Consider the following 9453-nt stretch of genomic DNA (forward strand, 5'->3'; position numbering starts at 1 on the left):
TCTCTGTTTTAGCTACAGAGTGAGACATCTCCCTTCTTTTTCTCATCTTTTATGGGAGTCGCACATGCCCAGTAGCTAGGTAAGGACTACTAGCCAGTCAGAAGCAGAGTATGAGGGCGTGTCCCGACAGTAGCTAGGTAAGGACTACTAGCCAGTCAGAAGCAAAGTATGAGGGCCCTGACTAACCTAGGTCAAAGGACTACTAGCCTCTCAAAGCATAGAACGAGGGTGTCCCTGACAGTACCAAGTAAGGACTACTAGCCATTCAAAGCAGATACGAGGGCGTGCCCTGACGGTACCTATGTAGCTACTAGCCAGTCAGAAGCAGAGTATGAGGGCGTGCCCTGACAGTACCTAGGTAAGGACTACTAGCCAGTCAGAAGCAGAGTAATGAGGGCCCTGACAGTACCTAGAGTAAGGCCACTATGCCATCAGAATCAGAGTATGAGGGGCCGGACATACCTGGTACTGACTACTAGCCAGTCAGAAGCAGAGTATGAGGGCGTGCCACGCTAGCAGCTAACCAAGCATTGACATACACGTCTGATTTTCTAGGACAGTACCGCCTCCTCTTTTTGGAAATGGTCACATATTACAAGCTGTCATCTACTAAAGTCTTTTCATCTGAAGGAATATTTAATAAGAATAGGATTAACACCTTTTTGATTAATAGCGACACCATTTTCTCTCGCTGTCTGCCTCAGGTGTTGTCTCTTCACTTTCCAGTAGGATACAACAGCTAAAAGGGAGTTACAGTATTGTACTGTAGTGTTGAACAACATGACATTTCTATTTGCACTTTATGTCACTTGCGGCTATTTGCCCGCCTGCTTGTAAACAGACGGTTCAGATCAATTTGTGGACCCAAAACGAAGTGAGTAAAAGCCACCCATAATAATCCAATGCAAATGAAAGCGACCGCAGCGACATTTTACCGCTGTTCCAAGGCATGCACAGTTTTGCACTGTGGGCAATTTAGAAGAAAGCAATTTCAGCTTGAATTTCAGGTCCGACAATGAATCGAGGGGATTCGGTCTGTCAACTTTTATTGTAGGCCGCGCTGGCTTTATGTTAATGGCATGCAGATGAATCATGTAATCAGCGTATTCTATCATATGTCAGGCAAATTATTTAGGTGGAATTGAATTGGCTCATTTTTTTTGATTTTGTATTTCTTCCCCCCTGTACCCCTGAACTCTTTGCATTTGTGACAGTTTATATATTATATTCAATGTTTTGCTGGTGTCCCTGCATTCTGTAATATAAACTGTCCACACAGATAATAGGGGTGAGAGGGGTGGGGGGGGGGGGGGTCAACCTTCTCTAATTGGCTGACCTTCTCTCCCTCTTTTCCATTGACACAGATTAAAAACACTGTGGAGCTGGTGTGAATGTTTTTTCCTTTGCCCTCCTACATGGCTGGCCTCACAGCCCTCAACCTTTGCCTGACATCTCTTCCGGTATGACTGGACGAAATGAACGTATTTATCAATCCAGTAGTTTTCACTTAGATGCAGTAGGTAACTTTTCTAAAAATAAAAAATTACAACTTGTCATATTTGCTCACTGTATCCTGACGGTGTGCAATGATCCGTGAAAAAGGTCAGTCCTCCCTCCCCTGCTCCTAATGGCATCCAGAACGACCAATTAGAGTCGAAGAGTCTCTATGCATGTCAACGGCTTGTTTTCACCGCTTCCACAGTACCCTCCAACATGTTTCTGAAAACATTGAGGGAGAATGGGCATACAATTGACAGCTGCTTGATCATTTTAATCAGCGCTGCCTAGTTTTACAGTCTGACTGCAGTTCACAGCAGTCCGTTGACTCCTCGCTTCGATTGGTCTTTTCATGCGCGTTGGGAACTGCACTGCGTTAGAAACCCTACAAGGAGGCAGAGGAACGTGACTTTTTTGTGCTACTGAATATAGATAAGAGTGGCTTTCAGCAAATATTGTAGCATTATTTTTATAAAATTACCACGTGAAACGCCGCAGTTGACAACTCTCGAGTGACATTTTCAATCAACCACCCACTTGATAAGTCTACCTAAAACTGGATTTTTTTGTCCCAACCATTTACTTTGTTGTTGTTTTTTTGTATTAGTGGTGGCATTCGGTCTGTTGTCAGTCCACCACTTGAAATATCAGAAATATCGCCTCGACTTATATTTGGGACTGAGTCTGAGAATCGAATATCTGACCGCTACAATGTCTCCCACTTAAAATACTTTGGCCTACACAATTACATCATTTGCTGACATGATCACTGGCATGTTTTAACTACGACTGAATTAATCCAATAGTAGCCAAACAGAAAAAAACAACATACATCGGGACACTTCACGTATTTGCTTTCCCTTGTTAACAATCTGACAGATGTGTAAAAATGTGCTTTAGGTTTAAGCAGATGTGTATCTGGTATTTAATTGACCAGTAAAAAAGACTTGTCACAAAAATATCAACATTAAAAATGCAAACGAAAAAAGACACCCACAACACTGAAAAAGTAAAAAAAATCTGGAGAAACAGCGAATGATAATGTCTGTGTTTTTCATGGTTGACGGATAGACGCACACAAGGTAAGTAATGGCTTTGATGATCTAACAACATTGTTCCTTGTGAGCATGTTAGCATGCTGATGTATAGCAATTGCTGTAGTAGCTAGCATGACGTAGACTCGTCTTGTTGCATTTAACTTATTTAACCCTTGTGTTGTGTTCTTCCCATCCACCATGAAAAAGTTACGCTTTTTGCCATTTTGGTCACTTGTTAAATGTCGTGGGTGCTTTTTGATGTTTTGTTTCCAAAGTTTTTGATATTTCTGATGTTGCCTTAACATTTGCCTGAAAGCTCTGATAATCCCACCAAACAGCAGACAGCCAAGTTAGGAACTAGCTGGTGAACATGGTGGAGCTTTACCAGCTGAAGAGCCAGGTATTTCCCTCGGAGTTGGTGGAGACCAAACGAGCTAAAAGGATGCCAGAAACCAAATGAATCTTGATGTTTGCTGGTGTAAATAAGGACTTTGTGCTGGATGTGTAATAGACAACAGCTGCTACAAAATGGATTGAGCGGATTGTTACACTGCAGTCCAAATCATGGATGTATAGTTGAAAATACTTCAGAGTTAAAGTTATTTGAATTTTTCTGATGTTGACATTTACATCTTGTTTTCAAAGGCCCATTTTTTGTGATGTTGGAAAAAACTGAAAACGGGTCAATTGACCGAGGACAACATGAGGGTTATGCCTTCAGGCTCCGATGCACGGTCCGACCGTCGGAGCGATCATTCGGCCCCTTCGCCCAAAATGTGCTAGAACACACCCCGAAGCGACGCCACTGCTGACGTTCTGCGCAGACATAATACGTCTCCATAACAGCGTGGCGGCGAATTTGTAGTGTCGCCCACAAATGAAATAACTATGCGTCACGTGGATCTGGCTTCTCCAGCATTTCGAAGCCACCATAGTGCGGCTCGTTCAGAATACGTCTCGTATTTAACGAAAATAGTTCACCGAAACGTGTTTCTGAAATATTTCAGCAAGCAATAGGCCATACAGTTGCTGAATCTGTGTTTTTTTTTTTTTTTTTTTTTTTTTTTTTTTTTAATGGACAAGATCATTTGAAAGATTTCGTCGATTTTGTGGGTTTGTCACGTTCATCCTGCCCGTCATTCCAGGTTGAAAGAACAGAAAGCCTTTATTGTCATTGTACACAAGTGCAGTACTGGTGCAACTATATTTTACGAGTGTCAACGGAAATATAAAAATCAATGGTTAGTGCAGAGAAGGGGGGGAAAAGGGTGTGGGGGGAACGGGGTGCCACAGTTCCTGAGGAGCAACTATATACATATAAAATGGTAAGAAAGATAAAGGGTTTGTATAACGTGCAAAATACAGTTTTGGTGTATCAAAAGTCTGAGTATTAATATTGCACCAGTATGAGATGAAGTGTTTTAGTCTTAATATTGCACTGTAAAGAATGAAATGGCTAAATATTAAATATCACACTGTATGAAAATTGCCAGAATTCCATGTTTGCCACCCCCCAATCAGATTGGTCATTGGGTCCGACTGCCCCCGCGCGCTTTTAACATGTCACACCGGCCCAACGAGGTGACAACGCACGGAACACACCCAACAGACTCGAGTCAGCGACCTCGCCGAGTTGTTGACGGCCGATAATCGGGTTGGTGTGTCGGCGCCTTTTAGAAAGAAATGGGATTCAAAATGTAATTCAGTCTCTAAACCTTGCCTGCTTGTTGACCTCCTGTATCTTGAGTCGAAACCATGTTTTCGTAGTCATTCCTCTCCTTCACATCTCTAAAAACTGCAGCACAAGAACAGAGTGAGACCTTCAGGCCCTTTATACAGTCGGTTCAAACGCCCCGTTTAACATGGCCAAGCAAATCAATGGAGACGTAAACACTTGATAAACAAACCAGAACATGCCCTAAATGAATTTGACCTAATGGACTCTGCATTCATTTCTTTTACTCATGTTTCTGTTTCTGCTTCAGAAGGATGTTGTGTACAGAAGGAAACAACCTGGCCTACACCTTCCGACACTCTGAACAAGGACCGGATGAGGAAGCCATATCTTTCAGCCGTACCCTCGACCTGCTGATACACCACAGGTGCAGCGGGAGTGTTTTATAGAAAAGCAAATTAAAATCCTTCATGAGCTGGCAAAGTTAAATACTCAGTTATTCTCGTGTCCGAAAGCAGGCATGCCTTCTGAAAAAAAGCCCTCCACTGTACAATGGCCAAGAATAATTCCAGGATTTATAGCTTGGACCAATGACGAGGTGATTGTACTGAAAGTTATGTAAGCCTACCCGATTATAAGACCGTACGTGACGTGTGTGTGTTGTTTTAAAAGGTCTCCGTTTGGCCCGTCGCGACTACAAGTACCTCCGAGATTTACATGGAAACGTGTTCCCGATGTCCGCGTTTTAGGGGCCTGAACCCAGTGTACTGTGGATGCAGTGCTAAACGTACATATTGTTTTCAGACAAACGTAGCATGTAGTGTAGCCTAAAAGCTCTGATACACCACCAAAACAGCAGACAGCCAGTTAAACTAGCTGGTGAACATGGTGAGCTTAGCTCTGAAGACGATATTTCCCTCAGGTTGGTGGAGACCAACACGAAGCTAAAGGAGGCCAGAAAACCAACTATGCTATGATGTTTTGCTGGTGTAAATAAGGAACTTGTGGCTGGATGTGTAAATGGACAACAGCTTGCTACGAAAATGGATTGAGACGGATTGTTACACTGCAGTCCAAAATCATGGAGTTATAAGTTGAAAATACTTCAGAAAAACCAATGGCCAAAGGGAAGACCAGAATGTATAGCTTGGACTGATTACGAGGTTAAACTCAGACTGACTGACGTGGTCGGGGTTTCCAAAGGTCTCCGTTGGTGCCCGTAGAGATTAAAAGGCAATCCTAAGATTTAAAGCAAAAGGGGGCGCCAGTGTTTTTATTGTTTTCCGTTTTAAGGGCTGAAACGTTGGAGTAGTGCAGTTTTGGATTTTAAACCAAAACGTAGTTGTTGTTTTTTTTATGTCACCTAAGGCTTCTACCGTTCATGTTCTTTCTTTTAGGTGAACTCTGACCTCCCTGATCTGAAAACATAAGATCATGGGTTACCTCTACGCTCCTGGGACTATAGATACACACTCTGGCTAGGATTCAACCCTAAAACCTTTCAGGTTGGTGCATCACATACCTGCACAGCATGAAATCATCTTCTCTTACTGTGTCGTTGGGTTATTCATCTTTTTTTGTGTCAAGGTTTCTTTATTGGTCTCCCTTGGTCAATTGGTGCATGGACATAACAGGCATAGACAAAACATCTCAACCAAAAACCGTGGACAGTAAACCACGGCTAAAACGCCAAAAACAGACAACGGGCAAAACAGGCTCACCACTGCTACTTGAAATGCATACTAAGTTTTCAGAAACGCATACACACTCCTCATCCATCCATCCATCCACCATCTATCCATACCACTGCTGAAAGTACCACCTTATTCTGTCTCTCAGACTGATCTCATGAAATGGCGTATGCATGACATGCCAATTTGAATGCAGTAATTGGTGTGTTATCAACACCATACTTACTTTTAGAGTGTTTTTCAACATAGTTCGGCTCCTCGACTTACATAACCTTGCGAATTGTCGTGGGAATTACGCAGTAGCGAGTATTATTAAAGGGAAACGCAGGACTTTCACCCAAGGACCGGATCGCGTCCCGCGTGTCCCAGTTTCCTAAACTCCACTGTCGCTTTCTTCTTTACTAAAGCCTTCTTTACTAAGCCAAACCGTGTGTTTATTTCGACGCCCCCGATACGATATCGCCACAATCACATTTATTGTGATTAAACATATGCAATATTCTGCGAATATAATATTATATATATAATATTAATATATATATATATATAATATAGATTATATATATATATATATATATATATTGCAATTTATTACCTTTTTTTTTCAAACTTCTAATTTTTCCCAATTTCAAATGATGTCCCCCAAAGAAAACTTTGTCAAAATCTGTTTTTTTTTTTTTTCACTTATTATCGCTTTTTCCAACATTTTGTCACGGAAAAACATTTAAAAAAAGCACCCACAACAAGTTATTTGATATTTCTAATGTGACATGTTCAGCGCTTATTTCAAGGCCCATTTTTTTGTGTGATTTAAAAAAAAAAAAAACTGAAACTGTCTAATTTGACCCGAGGACACATGGGGATAATAAAGATCCTTGGCCCTGTGTATCGGTACAGGCTGTATAAGAGCGTAGACATACACACGGATACCAGAATTCTCTCTCTCTTCTCATCTCCTCTCCTCCTCGTCTCTCTCTCTCTCTCTCTCTCTCTCTCTCTCTCTCTCTCTCTCTCTCTCTCTCTCTTCTCATCTCTCTCTCTCTCCTCTCTCTCTCTCTTTTCTCTCTCTCTCTAGGTGAGGTTCCAGATGTCCCTGCTGGCGAGTTGTACTTGTTGGCAGACGACCCGGTCAGGATAATAACGTCTTTAGTGACTTCGAGGCCAGTGTGATGCTGACACAAGATGCCAGCCTGCCCCTGTTTAGTTTGAAGTCTTCTTTCTTATTATTCTATTTTACAACATGACAACCCATAACCACTCATTCATTTATTGATTTCCTTTTTTCCCCCCGACTTGTTGGTGGTGTTCAGACGGTGAGCCTGCAGATGAGATGAGGCTGCAGCTCCGCTACCTCCAGCAGGGAGGAAAACGCACGAAGGAAGGCGCGATGACAATAACCCAACACATAGACAGATGGAGTGCAAAGGGAAGATGGATGGATGGATGAAAACTATCTAGAAGGGAATCCAACCTGAATATTGTCTTTTCTGGTTTATTATACTATTGATCTTTCAGGCTCAGTTCTTCAGGCTAATGGTTCTTTATAACAGCTAGCTGGGTTCAACACATGAGCAAAGTGAATAGAAAGTGTTTTCTATTTTTTTTTTTTTTACTTTTGACAAAGAGAAATCTGCATAATGTGCACAGACCTCTGACTGGTTTGTCTTCCTGCTGCCAAACACACTTTTAGCGCATACGCACCTGCCAGGTTAGGGGTTTTGATTGGTGTTTGCTTCCAGTCTTTATGCTAAGCTAATTGGTCAGCTGGCTCATTTTAGCGTACAGACATGAGTTGTATAGATCTACTACTGTAAAAAAAAAAACTCAAGGCACATCACCAAAACGTTCAACTTTTCCTCTAAACCACCCATGTTAACTCGTTTTAGATTCATAATTGGATTTTGAGGTTGTACCAAAATAGGTTCCTCATGGTTTCATTTTCAAAAAACACCATATTGTTGTTGTACCACACATTGCTGCAGCTCCTCTTTCACCCTGTGTGTGAGCTCTCTTTTTTAGCTACAGAGTGAGACATCTCCTTCTTTTTCTCTTCTTTTATGGAGTCACATGCCCTAGCAGTAAGACTACTACAGTCAAGCAAGTATGGGGCTGTCCCGACAGTAGCTAGGTAACTACTACCAGTCAGACAAAGTGATGGCCCTGACAGTACCTAGGTAATACTACTAGCCAGTCAGAAGCAAAGAACGAGGGTGCCCTGACAGTACCAAGGTAAGGACTACTAGCCAGTCAAAGCAGAGTACAGGGCGTGCCCTGACGTACCAGGTAAGGACTACAGCCAGTCAGAAGCAGAGTATGAGGCGTGCCCTGACAGTACCTAGGTAAGGCTACTAGCCAGTCAGAAGCAGAGTATGAGGGCCCTGACAGTACCTAGGTAAGGACTCTAGCCAGCCGAAGCAGTATGAGGGCCCTGACAGTACCTGGTAAGGCCTACTAGCCAGTCAGAAGCAGAGTATGAGGGCCCTGACAGTACCTAGGTAAGGACTACAGCCCATCAGAAGCAGAGTATGAGGGCCCTGACAGTACCTAGTAAGGACTACTAGCCAGTCGAAGCAGAGTATGAGGGCTTCCACGCTAGCACTAACCAAGCATTGACATACACTCTGATTTCTAGGACGTACCCCCGCTCTCTTTTTGAAATGGTCACAATTTACAAGCTTTCATCTACTAAGTCTTTTCTCTGAAGGTATTTAATAAGAAGGATTAACACCTTTTGGATTAATAGCGCACCATTTTCTCTCGCTGTCTGCCTCAGTGTTTGTCTCTTCACTTTCCAGAGGATACAACAGCTAAAAGGGAGTTACAGTATTGTACCTGTAGTGTTAACAACATGACATTTCTATTTGCACTTTATGTCACTTGCGGCTATTTGCCCGCCTGCTTGTACACGACGGTTCAGATCAATTGTGGACCCAAAACGAAGTGAGTAAAAGCCACCCATAATAATCCAATGAAATGAAGCGCACCGCAGCGACATTTTACCGCTGTTCCAAGGCATGCACAGTTTTGCACTGTGGGCATTAGAGAAAGCAATTTCAGCTTGAATTTCGGTCCCGACATGAATCGAGGGGATTCGGTCTGTCAACTTTATTGTAGGCCGCGCTGGCTTTATGTTATGCATGCAGATGAATCATGTAATCAGCGTATTCATCATATGTCGGCATTTATTTAGGTGGAATGAATTGGGCTCTTTTTTTTTTGATTTTGTATTTCTTCCCCCCTGTACCCCTGAACTCTTTGCATTTGTGACGTTTATTATTATATTCAATGTTTTGCTGTGTGTCCTGCATTCTGTATATAAACTTGTCACACAGATAATAGGGGTGAGAGGGGTGGGGGGGGGGGGGGAGTTTGGTTGCTCAAGCAGCTTCGAGCCCGAGCTCCAGTTTTCTAAAGGGAAGATAAAAAATAATGTTGCAGAAATAATTCAAAGTCAAGCTTGGCAAGGAAAGGCTGTTAATTACATGTCTGATTGGGTTAGTTTGTTATAAATAAATAAAATATTTTGTATCAAAAGTTCCTGTTTTTTTGTTTG

The sequence above is a fragment of the Etheostoma spectabile genome, unplaced genomic scaffold, assembly GCF_008692095.1.
Source record: "Etheostoma spectabile isolate EspeVRDwgs_2016 unplaced genomic scaffold, UIUC_Espe_1.0 scaffold273, whole genome shotgun sequence".
Classification (NCBI taxonomy): domain Eukaryota; kingdom Metazoa; phylum Chordata; class Actinopteri; order Perciformes; family Percidae; genus Etheostoma; species Etheostoma spectabile.